Source organism: Octodon degus, unplaced genomic scaffold (assembly GCF_000260255.1).
Source record: "Octodon degus isolate 3935 unplaced genomic scaffold, OctDeg1.0 scaffold00133, whole genome shotgun sequence".
In the NCBI taxonomy this organism is placed as follows: domain Eukaryota; kingdom Metazoa; phylum Chordata; class Mammalia; order Rodentia; family Octodontidae; genus Octodon; species Octodon degus.
Genome location: NW_004524709.1, coordinates 6,228,925 through 6,245,288, shown reverse-complemented (window position 1 = coordinate 6,245,288; position 16,364 = coordinate 6,228,925). Strand labels below are relative to the sequence as shown.

The window sequence follows — 16,364 nt, the reverse complement described above, 5'->3', positions numbered from 1 at the left end:
GTCCTTGCCCTAGCCAGGCAGCACTTAGACTGTGGAGCTATCTCCCTTGCTCCTACAAAATTTAAATGTAAGTGCTAAAAAGTACAAGGATTCCTTCCAAGTCCGTCTACACACAACAGGCTAAAACACTGGAGGAGAAATTAAGAGCATGAGTATGGGATCTGGACTCCTTGCGGACAGAAAGTGATTCCAGGCACACCCCCTTGCCTTGTTTTATCATTAATAGTGTCAATAAAGGACTTTTTAGAACACCTAAAGTGGAGAGCAGTGTCTGGCAATAGCATGTACTTAAAAACATCTAGTCATGACTGCTAGAAAGCCAATAGACAAACATAAGGAAACTCTAAAATTCAAATTGCTCAGAAAGTCACAGCTGATTCTAAGCACAAAATCAAACTAATCTCCAAATATTAGGCATTACTACTGTAGACACTTGGAGGTTTTCCAGAATAACAGTGCAAACTATGTATGTAATATTAAATGTTCCCTAACATTGTTCTTTATACAGGCAATATGACTTTTGAAAAGAACTGTAGTCTGAAAATTATAAATTCAAAAATATCTCACTTTAATATTCCAAGATACATTGCTAGTACTACTTTATAAATACAGAATTATTTCTATTTTATAAACTGGATTACAAGTCATAGGCCAGTTGAACTACATGCCCATGTCAGTAGATAATATGACTAACATTAAAACACAAGTGTCAAGCAAATATCAGAATCAACGATTTAGGATGCCAGTCAGTTGGCTGGGGATATAGCTCAGTGGTACAGCACTTGTGTCCCATTCATGAAGCACTGGGTTTTTTCCTCAGCAAACCCCCTTGCAAAAAATAGCAATTCCAATTATTATCTCAGCTTCAATAATTCCGAGTTATTGCTTAGCAAAGTAAAGGAATTTGTTAAGTGCTGTGAAATATGATACATCTGACTTCAATATTAAAACTTCCTGTTTAGAGACTGACTTTCTCATGTTTAACTATGTGTGATTTAAAACCCCAAGTACACCATATCAAGTTATCTAAATATGAGGTACTACAGAAGACACTGATCTTTTCTAGGAGCTGAATATACTCTGCAATAGGCTTTGAAGGCAAGAAGCGACAAAAATTTCATTTTCTACTCTTTCTGTATTGCATGCATGGTATAAGGCAATCTGTTTCCATGCCTCAGAGTATCCAACTGTAAGATAGGTGTTTTGAACAATAAGGGGTGTGGGGGAGAGACTTTCAGTCCTCTGAATTAAAAGCCACATTTGAATAGGAGCTGTTGTAATTGACATTAATTTTTTAAGAAAGCTATGTGTTTGAAACTCTGCAGTCCTGCCACATAAACAAGTACCCTGATGATGGTAAACAAAAGGCCAGGAGAGCTCACTGGAGACAATTTCTTTCTTTACAAAAATGGTGACAGGTATGAAAACAAGATTCTGGCATTGGTTTCCTGAGCCTGAATAAAAATGAACCCATGTTATCACTGTGGATGCTAAAATAAACAATTGTATGAGGCTTCAGAAAGAAAGCCATTTAATTTATACGAATTTCTCCTACAGTACTCAAAAATGAACTGGAAACTGCAGTCTATATTACACAAACTGGAAAAAGGTTGACTGGAATTCCTATTATCCCTGTCTGGATTAAATCACCAAAAAATGACAAAATCCCTAATTTTCCTGAAATAGTCATGAAATAAATGACATTTTAGTCAATAACTAATTGCACATGATAGTGGTCCCATAGATTATAATGAAGCTGAAAAATTTATTACTTAGTAACACTGTTAACTATTTCAATATCATGTCATAAATCTAGTACAGTGTATTATTCATGTTTACGATGATACTGATATAAACAAACCTACTGTGCTGCTAGTTATATGGAAATATAGCTCATACAATTAAGTACAGAACAGAATACTTCAGGATTTACTACTTCTTGTTACAGTGTACTACTGTTCATTTAAAACTTTACTACAAAACAGTACACTCTGCTAGTCTGGCAGCACGTCCACACTATCCAGGTTTATACTAGGTACTCTGTTGTTCCTACAGTGATGAACAGACTATCTTCAACATAAGTGACGCATGATTATAAATTATTTCAATCTTAAAAGCACAGAACGCCAAAAATCTGCTTTTAAAAATATTAAGACCTTACTTAAAATCCTGTAACAGACACAGAGACATAAAGATAACGTTTTTACCAATTTCAAGGTTTATTTTGAAATTACTGCAGAAATACCTTGAATGAATCATGAGTGGACTCTGAAACAACGTAAAAATAAAACGAGACACTGAACTTAAGAGACCAGTTACAGTACTCTCTCTGCCATCATCTAGCCAGAATGTATTTCACATTAAGTTTGCTTCTTTGGATTTCTATTTATGAGTCTTTAGAGTTCTAAAATTCTAACAGTACAACTGCAATGTTACACGGTTTTTCTAGTAGTTATTTTCAAAAATTATTCATCAAATCTCAGTTGACAAATTAATGGACATTTCAAAGTTTCAAAAAATGATTGTCCTACATCAAGGTGCTACTTCATTCACATTTTATATGAATAGTCAAAAAGAATTATAGGTTCCCCTTATTCCATAGATAATAATCAGACTGATTAAAAGTAGATTAAATTCACCAATGTATACCCCAACCAAGAGCAGGTGGTGGGGGCGGTGGTGGTGGTGTGTGAATGAACAACTGCAAGACACACTCACAGTGACCACTGGTGACACATCTTCCTGCATTTCATCCCTTGGCCTTCCTGAGAGTATGAAGTAAATATTACTGATTCACAGTTACTCATTTACACAATAGTCTGCACTCTACATGAATCACTGAAGGGCAACCTGAACTAGCATTGTAGCCTGATAATCCTTTATCCCCCTGGACAGAAAGATACTAACCACTGAGGAATATGGAGCTTAAAATCACACCAAGGAGTGATAGTCAAGACTTTTACATTAAACATTTGCATAAGCAGTACTAAAGAAACACACTAAATGACAACATTACCAATTCTGTTTGAATGTTTTTACCTTCTACAAACACAAAAGAAATTGCTTTTCCTTTAAATATCTGGATTTTCAATGGCAGCTGTTTCCCCAACCCTGCCCTTTGCAGAGACAAGTCTACTTCTTTGTGGCCAATGGGGATTGAACCCAGGGCCTTAGCCCTGGTAGGCAAGTATTCTACCACTGAAACACACCTCCAGTCCTCCTCCTTTTAAATCTTAACATAGCTCTGCATAAATTGCCCAAGTTGTCCTCAAACTTGCAATCCTCCTATCTCTGCCTCTGGTGTAGCTTGAGGTTATAGACATGTACCTCCATGTTCAACTCATCTGCTTTTTGGCATGCAGGGGGAGGGAGAACACGAGACGGACAGGATGACTGGCCTGGGAACGAAACGCAGAACCTCACATTTGCCAGGTAGTCACTATACCACTGAGCTAAATCTCTGGGCCCTCAAGCCTACTTTTCAAGGCTCCTGATCATGCAATCAGAGCCAAGTGGTTAAGGCAAAAGACTAGTTCCTCAACAGGTCCAAATCGTGCTATGGAGTCTTTCCTTTAGAGAAGTACTCTACTAACATTCCCATGGTGTCTTTCCTTTGGAGAAGTAGTCTATTAACACCTTACCAAAGATTGAGACTTTGGTATTGCCTCTCAGAAAGTCATTGCTCCCCAACTTGACTAAATGCTCCCTCCTTACAAAATTCATTAAAAAAGAAAACCTGGACTGCTCTTTTTTAAAAAAGTAACTGGTTTTTTGACTATGGAAAGGTATGACATGCAATTTGTGTACAGAAAGTAAAAGATGTATGACTGGCTTTCAACTGCACTGGTAAATAGACATTATGTAGAAGATAAAATCAATAATTAGGTGCAAAAATATAATCAACAAGCAGAAATGATGTTCAGAAAACTTAGTTTTAAAAAGAAAGTATTAAGGAACTTGTTCACTAAGATAACAACCATTGAAACAAGTAAATTTATATCAAGTTGGTCACTTGATTTTTTATCTTACTATTTGATCACTGACAAAAATACAGCTCTTGGAATGTAAAAACAAAATGTTTCTATTTACACATGATGTTCCTAAAAAAAACCCTGTTAATTAGTTTGCATTAAAAAATATGAAATAGGGGGCTGGCTCAGCAGATTAAAGTGCCTGCAAGCAGGCTCAGGGGCTGGAAGTTTGATCCCCGGACCTGCCATGCCGGCCACACAGTATGCTGAGTGGGCAATTAAGACTGGGCATGGTGGTACACGCCTGTAATCCCAGCTCTTGGGAGGCTATAAACAGGTGGATCACTATGAGTAGGATCCAGTAGTGAGACCCTGAACACGCTGTAGACCCTTCCCTAAAGTACAAAAAAAAAAAGAATGAAAGAAAAGAAAAGAAAGAAAGAAATAGGGGTCGGGGAGATGGCTCAGTAGAGTAAGTGCTTGCCTGGAAAGCACAAGGGTCTGAGTTCAATCCCCAGTTACGCCAAAAAAAAAAAAAAAAAAAGAAAGAAATAATATACTTTAAACAACTGGCAAAGGCTACAATAGATTTAAGACATGTTTAAAAAACTTTTTAAAACATGCATGAATTTGTGTAATACACACAAATGGGGTTTTAACCAAGCTATTCTTCATTTAGACTGAGACTTGGCCTTTTTGAACAAGTACAAGAAGAGGGTTTTCAACCTTGCTGCCAAGTAATATCCATCTGTGTGTGCCCATTCCTGCCTCCTCTATGTCATTTTCCATAAAGCAGAACAATCATTTTTAAAAGGCAATTTTGATCATGTGGTTTAAATCCCTCCTACTATTTCCCACTACCCTCAGGATGAAGAACAAAATTCTCAACCTACACAAGGACCTCCTAGACCCAGTAAGATCCAGATCCCCACCTACTTTTCCTAGTTACTCTCTTCATCATTAAGCCATAACTGCATTGTTTCTTCAAAATCCTTTTACTCTTTTGACCTCCAAGTCACTGTACATTTCACTATCTTTGGCTATTCTCTCATCACACTTAACCCTTTAATCAATCCCAGTACCTACTTGGTGAAGTCTTCCTGACTCCTCCAAGTTTACATCTATGTTGGCTTATTTTTTACACTGTACTTCTCTATTTGATGATGCAATCGTTTACCTGCCTTAAGAGACTGCAAGCTTCAAAAAAAGGGGAGACATTTTGTTCCTTTTAACCTTAGGATTCATGAATTATTTAGGAGCTGGAGGTGTGACTCAACAGTGCTTGCCCAGCATGAATGAAGCATTGGGTTCAACCCCCAGCAGCACAAAAACTAATTAACAGTATATAGTATATGCCAGATACTTCTAAGATCTGGATTCATATCAATGAATACAACAGACAAAAATACCCTATACCTCATAGTTTATAATCAAATACCAAACAAAAAGCCAAATGGCTAGCAAGATAGCCCAGCAAACAAAGCACCTGCTTAGGCAAGTGCAGGGACCGAGTTGGATCTCCCTATTGCATGCCGAGCTGGCCCTGTCCTCAGTCCTGCCAAGTTGGCCACTGAGTCCGGGCATGGTGACACACATCTGTAATCCCAGCACTGGGGAGGCTGAAAATAGGAGGATCACTATGAGTCTGAGCCTCACAGTGAGACCCTGTACCAAATACATTAAAAAAAAAAAAAAAGCCCCAGACACAAGTATTTTATATGGCATGTTATAACATCACTAAGTACTGTAAGTAAAATACAGAAGGGAGATAAGGAGAGCCCAGGGCAGAATATTCCATAAAAATCACAACAATATTAAAGGGACTATCTGAGGAAATAGTGGAGAGACATCAGCATTCAAATGCTAGTCTAAAAATGGTTAGGATAGATATATAGTTACATTCTCTTAATGAATAGAGGGATTTGTTCTAATAGTGTTTGTAAATAGGATATCAAGTCCGCATCTTGTACAGCAAATAACCACTAGGAAGAGAGTATGCAATGTGTTAATTATTGAAACTGTCCTACCAATTTGATTTGAAACTGTCTCATTGCTATTTGTTTCTCAATAAAATTACGGGAAAAAAAAACAAAACAAAACAAATGCTAGTCTAGGTGACTTTAAATAGAACATCACTGAATATTTAAAATGCATTTCAATATTGTAGTTGCTTTAACTTTGGCTGTTTCAATTTTAAAGAAAAATAAAAGTAGGATGAAAGTGTTATTACTATCAAAAGACTGAGAAACACTAAGGTCTAGAAGTCCTATGGTTATATTACTGTACTTTATACCACTTCATGCACTAAATGTGCTAAGAAAAGTCAACTAAAATTCTGTAAACATAACTTTTAGGCACTTTCAGAAACTTTCTAATATCTCTCAAGTAAAGATTCTCACATTTCTGTATGAATCTATGCAAATACATGATCAGCAAAATGGAGGTGGGAGATGTCTTTAGGCATTGCTTTTATCCCTCTAATGAAACAAATTTTAATTTTTTTTTTCTTTTTTTTTGTCTTTTCAAGATAGGGTCTCACTAAGGAGTTCAGGCTACCCTTGGACTCACTTTGTAGTGCAGGTTGGTTTTGAATTTGCAGTGATCCTCTTGCCTCAAGAGCTAGATTACAGGTGTGTACCACAACTCCCAGGCAGAACTAAATTTAATAAACATCTAAGCAGGTTTATATAACACATGGTTTTCATGTGGCCCTACACAGCTAGTAACATGGTCATATAAGACTATAAACTTTAAACATTATCTAATTTTTTAGTAATATTTTTTACTTGACTACCCAGTACTAAAGAACTATGATGTAGATGCCAGCAAAACTCTGTATAGGGCAAGGCACAGTCCAATGCTAACTCTACCTGCCACATGGTTTAAAGAAAGCCAGTGTGTACCAGACACTATTCACCTGTGCGACTAAACAAGTAAAACACAAGAATTACTGGTAATAGTATAGTTCAATCTACCTATGAAGTATGCACCTATAAAGGTCTGATCATTGATAGTAAGCAGACATGTAAGTTTTATTATTTAATTACATTTTACTTCAACATCACAATAACAAAATTTAAAAATAAAGTTTGTGGACCGGGGAGATGGTTTAGTAGAATAGGCACTTGCCTGGCAAGTGTAAGGGCCTGAGTTCAATCCCTGGTTCTGCCAAAAAAATAAAAAATAAAAGTTTGTAACCTATGTATATGAACTAGACTATATATTTTACATATGGTCCAAGGTAATATCCCTTATTCAGTGCAGCCCAGTCAAGCCAAAAATTGGATATCCACACCTAAAGTATACCAGAGGCTGGCAAGATAGCGCAGTGGATTAAAGCACCTGCTTAGGAAAGCTTAGGCAAGCACAGGGACCACAGTTCAATCCCAAACCCCACCCCCAGGGCAGACTGGGTCAGCCACAGAGTATGGAGTGTAGTGGCATACACCTGTAATTCCAGTGCTGGGGACTTTGAAAGCAGGAGGATCACCACGAGTCCAAGCTGCGTAGTGAGACCCTGCAACAACCAAATACATTAAAAAATAATAATAAAATAAAGTATACTATACCAAGCACTAAATTCATCAAATAGATTATATGCACAAAAAGATCTTGTCCCCAAGAATAATTATAGTATGTGGTAAGTAAGACAAGGGTATATATGGCACATGCCTATAATCCCAGAGCTGCGGAGGCTGAGACAGGATGATCACTGTGAGTCTGAACTACTTACTTAGCGAGACCCTGTATCAATTAAATTAATTAATCAATTTTTAAAAAAACACTCAAGTTCACTTAAGAAATTAAAGGAATGGTTCCTGAAAAACTCCTGAAATACATTAAAGGGTAGGTTAAATAACTAAATAAAAATTTTTAAAAGTTTAAGACCTGGGGAATATACAACTTCAGGCAAAGAAACCAAAAACAAAGGCAGTAAATAGTATTTGCAATACTATGTTGGGGTTGGGGTGGGGTAGTAATTCAGAGGACAGGGAGGCAACGGTCCAACCTGAAAGGTGAGACAGGGAAATGAAGGAAGACGCAGATCTGGCATGGTCAAACAAGAAGAGCTATGCTATGCTTATGAACCTGGGACAGTTCTGATGATTTTCTAAAAAGAACCAAGTAAGAAGGATATGCTTTTACTACAATCTCTAGTTATATGACTTAAATGCTAATAAGAGTATTTTATTTTGACTGGTAAAAATTACCACCCTAACGGATCAGTTTTTAGCCTAAACTTGAGCTCACTGACTTCAAAGGAACATTTTTACTGAAGACTAAGTCTCCTATTAATGAGTATTAAACTCTCCCTAAAATTAAAGACTCACTACATGCTTTCAAATTCATGTTAACTATGAAATATTTTGAAGATTACAATATAATCTATGGCCCAAATCTCACAAGCCAGCGGGAAATAAAGAACAAGACTACGAGAGAAGATGTAAAATCAGCAATGTTCAATTGCAAATCCCTTGTGATTAAAATACGAGTCATGACAGCTTCAACAGAAAAATGGTGAAAAGACAATATATAAAGGCAGAAGGACAAAAGGTGTAAGTGAGGTGAGAAAGGGAACAGAAGCAAACACAGACAGCTGAGCTAATAATTTTCCTTATTCCTACTAAAGATATTTGTATGCAGGAAAAATAAAGCATTCGACTACTGGAGGAGGGGCCCTGTCTTCCTAAGAGAAACTAATGGCTTCCCATCTTTTCAATTCTATGTCCTAGTAAGAAAATTCATTTTCTTTTTCTTTTCTTTCTTTTGTTTGAAAATTCATTTTCTAATCAAGATTTAAAATATAACTTTTGGGGCCAGCCAAATAGCTCAGCAGATTAAAATGCCTGCAAGCAGGTGTAGGAAGGGGCCAGGGATTCAATCCCTGGGCCTGCAGTGCAGACTCCACCCTCAGGGAACGCTGAGATGGCAATTCATACTGGGCATGGTGGTGGGCCTGTAATCCCAGCCCGTGGGAGGCTGTAAACAGGCAGATCACTGAGTCTGACCTTGTAGTGAGACCCTGAACACTCTGCAGACCTTTCCTTAAAATACAAAAAAAAAAAAAAAAAAAACCCACAAAAACAATGGCTGGGGATATAGCTCAGTTCATCATGAGAACTGGGGGGAGGTGGCTTTTAGAAACTTAACCAAACTCAGGTCTGGTGAGTTTAACCTCTCAGACATAATATCTCATTTAATATGTTCTTTACAATTAACTCACAGAAAAAGAATTCTTCATATGAAGTACAACCCCTAAAAAGGTATAAACAAACCCCTGCTGTGGTTTCCATTTCTAACACTGTATTTTTTCAGTAAAATTTCACCATTCATGTTTCCTTCTATTCATCAGAAAATGGTTTGATGACTTTATAAAATAAATTACAAAAATACATAAAATAAATTACAAAAATACACATATTAACAATCTGAAAATATCCTTAAATCTGAGCAAACATAAGGGTGTAGCATGTTATAAAAGACTAATTTAAAAATGTGCTTTTAACTCTAAGATAAGAAAAAAAGCAACTTAAAGTACAAATATACCTACACAGCATGTACCTGCATGGCATTTTTCCAACCTCAATAGAATATCACAAAGCTAACACCTTACTAAAACTGGAAGGCCCAGATTATAATCATAGTTTCTAATTTGATGGAAAGTATGAATGCCAACATGACTTTAGCAGTCAAAGTTTTTCAGCCATTTCTAAATTGGTAAACAGAACTGACTAGAAATCTATTAATACAAAACTGTGTAAATACTGTTGCAATTCTATGTCCAAGTAGTTGCACTTTCTTCAAAGTACCATTTATTGTAATTACCATTAACAATTTGATGCTTCCACTTGTATTTAGTACTGTATTTTAGAAATGTTTTAGGATATATGAGGACTGCTTTAAGGAAAAAATGTGAGTAGCCAATCATGACAACTTAGGCGAGTAACCCCACCACTCTCGGAGACAGAGCCAAGATGATTATGAGCCCAGCCCAGACAAATTTCAGGATTTAGGAAGACCCATCTCAAAATAAAAAGAAGTAGGAGACTGGGGATGCAGCTCAGTGCAAATGCTCAGGGTTCAATTTCCAGTATCAAACAAAGAAAAAGGCAGAGAGAAAACAATTGAATAAGTAAAATTTGTCTCCACTGACTTAATATATTTGTCAAATTTTGCACATATTTATGGAAATCATACAAAATTCAATAAATTTGCTAAGTCTCATTTTTTAAAAAGGGCAATGCCTCAAAAACATTAAAATTTCTTCCTGAATTTCCTAATGCTTAATTTCATCTACTTTTCTAGAGACACAGTAAAAGCAATGCAAGGAAACGTCTATACTTGTCATCTATTTTCTCTTTGGCTTCTACTAAATGTAGAATACTGTAACTTTTCTTCAAATTTATTTTTCCTCAGAACCTTTCTTCTCTGCCCAGACAGATGCGATGGTGGGGAGGGGAGGGAACCCCTCATAGTACTTAAAAAGTGGACAGCTTCAAAACTGTGTATTAAAAATAGGATTTTTTTTTAAAATAAGAATTTAATAAAAATAATCGAAAGAAAAAAAGCCAATATCTACATTTGTATTACAACAGTCCCATAAGACTATTATTATAAGCGCTCCTTTACAGATGAGAAACTTAAGCACCAAGAAAACAATGTTCAATGAGTTTTCATTCGTGTAAATGTCAACTCAAATCATATTAATACTCCAAAATATAGGATAAAACTTACTTTTAAGCCAACAAGTTTCAAAGTATACAAAGTAAATTTATGGTCGAATAAACTGGTTAATTTTATGTCTTTCAGAAAGTATCTATTTTAGCAACTCTAGAAAGCCTCCATAGTTACTTCTTGTAACTTTGTAAACTATTTCTTGTACAGCTTGATTACAAAATTGCCTTTCGGTATATTAAACAGAGAAAAAAGCCACAACCATTTCAACTTCTGTAAATTGCCCTTACTATAAATTAAGGGAGACACGCAGGTTAGGGAAGTATGGAAATTGCATATCATATATACTATCTGACCACCAAAAGAGTGAACAGCGTTCTTTTCTTCCCTTGTGGTCTTCCTAAACTACAACTGGGCACAAATTTCAAGCGTATTTTGAACACTGACACAGCTGAAAATAAGAGAACAGCTAAACATCCCAAAAGAAAAAAATGAAAATTATTTTCACATTTACTTACAAGATTTACCTTCAAGTTGGTGTTGCCTCTGTTTAAAAAAAAAAAAAAAAAATCCTCACGCCTAATGTATATACTTACAAACTCCACTGCAGAATCGTTTACTCTGTTACCAAAAACTTCAAACTTCCAATTTATGATTAAGGTTATTTTGCAGGCAACAAGGCCTTAAATGACAATCAAATAAGAGATAATTTTCTACAAATAACTGTCTCAACTTCTATCTCAGCCAAAATTCAACAAATACAAGGAAAAGAAGGAAGAGTATACTGAGTAAAAGTGAAGTCTGAATAACGCTTAAAGTTTAGGCTGTACGCCACTGTGAAGCAAATAGTTTAAAGGTTCCTACAGTCCCAGGGCAAACAATCATCATTATCACGTTTAACTTCTGTTTTTAACTCCTTGAGAATCTGGCCCAGCTCAAGTTTATCAAGTGGAAAAAGGTGGCATTCCAAACACACTTGAGCAACAGGATCCCAACTTCCTGGTTCTAAAGGAATGCGATTCCCCACTGACCCATCCCTCCCCGATCAGCCGCGCGTCCCCGCGCCCGAGGGACCGAGGGACCGAGGGACCAAGGGGGCGAGGCTCGGAGCCGCACTGCGGGTCCCGACGCTGGTCCGGCCTGGGGCGCTGGCAGCCCGCGACCCCAGCGCATCCTCTTCGGGTTACACCCTCCAATTAGAGGGGACCAGACCTCAGGGGCGACCCTGGGCCCGCCGGACTTCGCACAACCCTACCAACCCCTGCCGCGCCGCTCCAGTCCAACTGCGGCCCGCGGGTCCTTTCCGCCCAGCCCGGCCTTGCTCGGTCTGCCCAGGCCCTGCCTGACCCCAGCCCAAGGCCCGCTGGTCCTTCCGATCGCGGTGCTGCTCGGCCCTCCCCGACTCCAGCCCCGGCCGTAACCTGCCCCAACCCGCGCGCGGTGCTAGCCCGGCCTCGGTCCTCGCTGGCCTGGCCTGGCCCAGCCCTGCCAGCCGCGGGCCGTGTCCCTCCAGGAAGATGGCGGCTCGGTGACAGGCGGGAACGGGCGCGGGTCCGAGCACCGGCCAGGAAGAAAACTGGTCTACCAGGGGCCAAAGAAGACCCGCTCACCTGTCAGCACCGCCCGCCCCGCCCGACCGGCCGCCCGCGGGCTCCTCGCCGCAGCCCCGGTGCCCGGCGACCGCGCAACACGCGGGGACGGCCGAGGAGGGAGACGGCAGGAAGAGGCGGCGCGGCCGGGCCGGGCCGGAGGCAGGTAGGAAGGGCGGAGGGGGACTGGTGGCGGCGGCGGTGGATTCTTCCCCTTTCGGGCCGAAAATGTCTCAATCTCGAGACCCTGGTTCCCCAACGCTCCTTCCCGTTCGCATGAGAACACACAGCTCCACTTCCGGGGCCCAGCGGAAGTCCCGCCCCCGCGCGTCCCCGCGCGCCCCCGCGCCTTAACCCGGCGCACCTACCCGCTGGGCCAGCCGACTGGCGCTCGGAGCCCGGGAGAGCCTCACGTCAGGAAGTGCGGCGCGGGGACTGGGTGCGTACGGCATCTGGACCGCCCCTTCCCCTCGGGCCTCTGCGAGCGCACCCCCTCGCGGGCTCTGTGATTGGCGCGAGCGCGAGCGCGCACGCCGTACGCCCCGCCCCGCTTCGCGCACACCTCCTTTCCCCACCCGGCACCGCGAACGCCGCGCCCAGCGATCTCGCACTGCGTCCGGCGTGCCTCACGCCGCCATGTGCCCCGCCCTCGCCATAGCCCCTCCTCACCGCTCCATCGCAGCTAACGGGCTGGGCGCGGTAAGGTACTTCTGGATCTGGTCCTGTAACGGACTTGATGGGCTGGGCGTCCGGCCACCTGCTGCAGTCTCAGATAGCTGGGTCTGCACCGACCGGAGGTATCCTTCTAGTGGCAACCTTTGCCCCTGCCCGGCTGCCCTGGGACTTCCCACCCTGCCCTTGCTCGATTCCAGTCCCGAGAGGCCGACCCTTCCCTACCCGCGCCGCGCCCGAGCTTCTTCGGATTTTGACCCTTTCCCCCGATCTGCTTTCTCCACTTGGGCTCCAGCCCTGCCTGCCTGCGTACCCTGAACCGGCGCCTCCTGGAGGATAGCCCAAGCCCCGGCCTCAGACCCCTGAGCTTTTCCTCCACCTCGCCCTCGGGTGCCTTCTGCCTTTACCCCTCCCCCAGGCCTTGAGTCGGGACTGTAGATCCAGGTGGGGTCACACTGGGATTTGGGGATTCGCGTTGGAGCAATTGGAGGTGTTCTCAGCTGCTCCTCAGCGAGAAAGATTAAATTTTGTTTTAAGTGTGGATGGTGAAGATGCAGGAGTAGTAAATTACTTTGCAACACTTTACCAATCCCATCTCTGATAAATTTGATGGAAAAAAAATAAAAGTAAAGGAATTTGGACTGTTTTTAAAGCTTGCTGCCTAGTGTCCTGTAGTACTGGTCTGATCATCTCAGTATCCACGATTATCCTGTACTTGTGCTGCTTCCTTGTTCCTATTTGTGATATTCAAATTGCCATAATTTTACATTTAGGGGAAACCCTTACACAATCGCATACATTGGGTAGTTAGGACTATATTGAGAGTATTTGTGCATTCTCTGTTGTGATACCTTGTTTCGTCCTAGCTTTGAGACAATTTGCAAGTCAAGTACAGTAATTATATTCATATCCATGTTTATAATCATCTGATTGCGATTTCAAGCCTGTAAAAAACTTCAGGAAAAAGATAACATTAACACTCTTATGCTCGTCCTTGCTAGTTTCGCCTGCCTTGTTTATCCCCAGATTTAATAGCATGGCTAGGCTATGTCCAGCATTCATAACGCTAAGAAGCATTTCTTTTAAAAACCTCAACATCTTTTCATTAGAGACCTTCTCTACTGTCTTCACTACAGAATAAAGTCCAAGTTCCACTTCAGAGAAAGAAAGCCATTCACAACCTAATTATCTGTCTTTAGCCCAATCTTGTACCTTTCTTACACTGAGGGGTTAAAACACCCTACCTTTGAATTCATTTTTGTATACTGAGCATTTTTTAAGACATTGGGAGGGCCAGCGATATAGCTCAGCAGACTAAGCACTTGCACAGGTAAACTCAGGGACCAGGGTTCTATCCCTGGCACCGCATGCCACGCCCCTCCCCACCCCCACTTCCGGGGCACCCTGAGCCGGGGATGGAGTCCAGGCGCAGTGGCACATGCCTATAATCCCAGCACTAGGAAAGCATAAATCAGGAGGATTACTGCCAGTCCAAGCTGAGTAGTGAGGTCCTGCGCACACACACACACACACACGCGCACACACACACACACACACACACACACAAGACATTGAGTTGTTTGGTCTATAGGCTCCAAATTCTGTACTGTAGTGTTTAATGAAAGGTAGATTAGCAGTTGATAGTGTATGATAAGTCGTCAAAATAACTCATAGGGCTCGGTGGTCATGATAACTCAGGTTTGATCCCCATCATGGACCAGGAAAAAAAAAAAAGAAATTTGAAGTTCCTGAGCACCTTAGGGTGTGACTTTCCTCAAATGTTCTTACCCTACTCTGGTCATTCTTTGCTTATTTTTTCAAGATACATCTCAAATATCAACCATTTAAATCTTTTTAAGTTGTTGATTTCCTTCCTGGGTTTTCTCTGCACTTTGTCCATAGTTCTATTAAATCTTTATCATATTGTATAATTTTCTTTTTCTTTTCCTCTTTTTTTTTGGAACTGGAGATTGAACTCAGATGCTTCCCCTTGCCTGGCAAGTACTTATTCTACTGAGCCATCTGCCCGGCCTCTCATACTGTATAATTTTCAACTGACTTGTGTGTGTGTGTGTGTGTGTGTGTGTGTGTGTGTTTTAAGGAAGGGCCTACAGGGTGTTCAGGATCTCACTACTAGATCAGACTCATAGTGATCCTCCTGTTTACAGCCTCCCAAGAGCTGGGATTATAGGTGCGCCACCACACGGGGCCAAGGGATCAGAACCCCCCAACCCTTTTGGTTTAATCCGCTGAGCTATTTGACGGCAACTAACATCATTTTCACTGCCAAATGGTCAGTTCCCTGGAGGCAGAAACAGCTCAGTGGTTTCTGAGGTGGAAGAAAATAAAAGTAAAGGAATTTAGACAATGTGACATGGTTGGCACATTATACTTAATCAATGAACATCTGTTGAATGAATCATGGAGTAAAGTATGAAACGATATCCTTGTTAAAGGCCTGAGTTTAAGCCATATCTAAAAGCATTCTTTTATTATCCTAGCATTTTCTGTGAAAAGTAAACTTTTTTCTACATCGTATATATTATCATTCAAAAATTACCTGATCTGTATTTTAGCAAGCTTATTTGTGATTCAACTACAATACCCAAAAATCTGTTCTTAATGATTTATAATACTAATTTGCCCATTAATTAAACAAATATCTACTGTGTACTGTGCCTTAGTTAATCTGCAAAATTCTGGGAAGAAAACAACAGAAGAGATAGCAGCAAGTAAACACTAAGGAATAAAGAAAGTGTCCTAAGGGAGGATATAAACCAGTTTGGGAAGGAACCAGAAAGTGATAACTAGTCCAAGGCCAGAGACCAAGGCCAGCAGGGCTTCCCCCAAGCCTTCCATGCAGGAAAAACTCCAGGTGAGAAGGAAGATGCCAAAACTTTTCAGTGGATCAAGTTTTTATTATGAGGCAAGGTGGGGCCTTTAGAAACTTTTCCTGTAGAGTATCTCCTGCCACAAAAGGGACCAGAATAGAAACATGATATGGAACTGGCTCAGTTAAATTAGGTGGAAGTACTAGAATGCTTTGAATGGAAAATATACATACACTTATGCAGAAACCAAGAAATGTAAATAAATGGGTAGGTAAAAAAGTAATACAGATGAGGTAGGACAAGGAGAAGCTCCTCTTTAAAGGAGAATGCAGCCAACTGTGGTGGTGAATGCCTATAGACCCAACACTTGGGACACTGAGATGGACGGATCCCCAAAAGTTTGGCCAGCATGAGCTACATGAGTTTGAGGCCAGCCTCGACTACATGGCAAGACCTTGTCTTAAAAAAAAAATACAATGCTAATTTGTAAATGAAAAAAATATTATTAAAAATCTCTGTTGTGTTGCAGCTATCAGAATTTATATAGACAAGAACCAGCAATAAACACTAAAAGTCATTGAGTTAAAAATCAATGAAGGGGCTGGAGAGATGGCTCAGTGGTCTAA

General features: G+C 40.5%; 1 protein-coding gene across 1 annotated transcript in view; it reads right to left on the bottom strand.

The window, feature by feature from the left end:
- The window catches only part of Larp4b (La ribonucleoprotein domain family member 4B), a 125,061-nt gene extending 112,531 nt beyond the window's left edge, over positions 1-12,530 (bottom strand). The window contains exon 1 of the mRNA XM_023701340.1: positions 12,257-12,530. The gene's annotated coding sequence lies outside the window, so the exon portion shown is untranslated. The remainder of the gene's footprint in view (positions 1-12,256) is intronic.
- Positions 12,531-16,364: the final 3,834 nt, after the last annotated feature.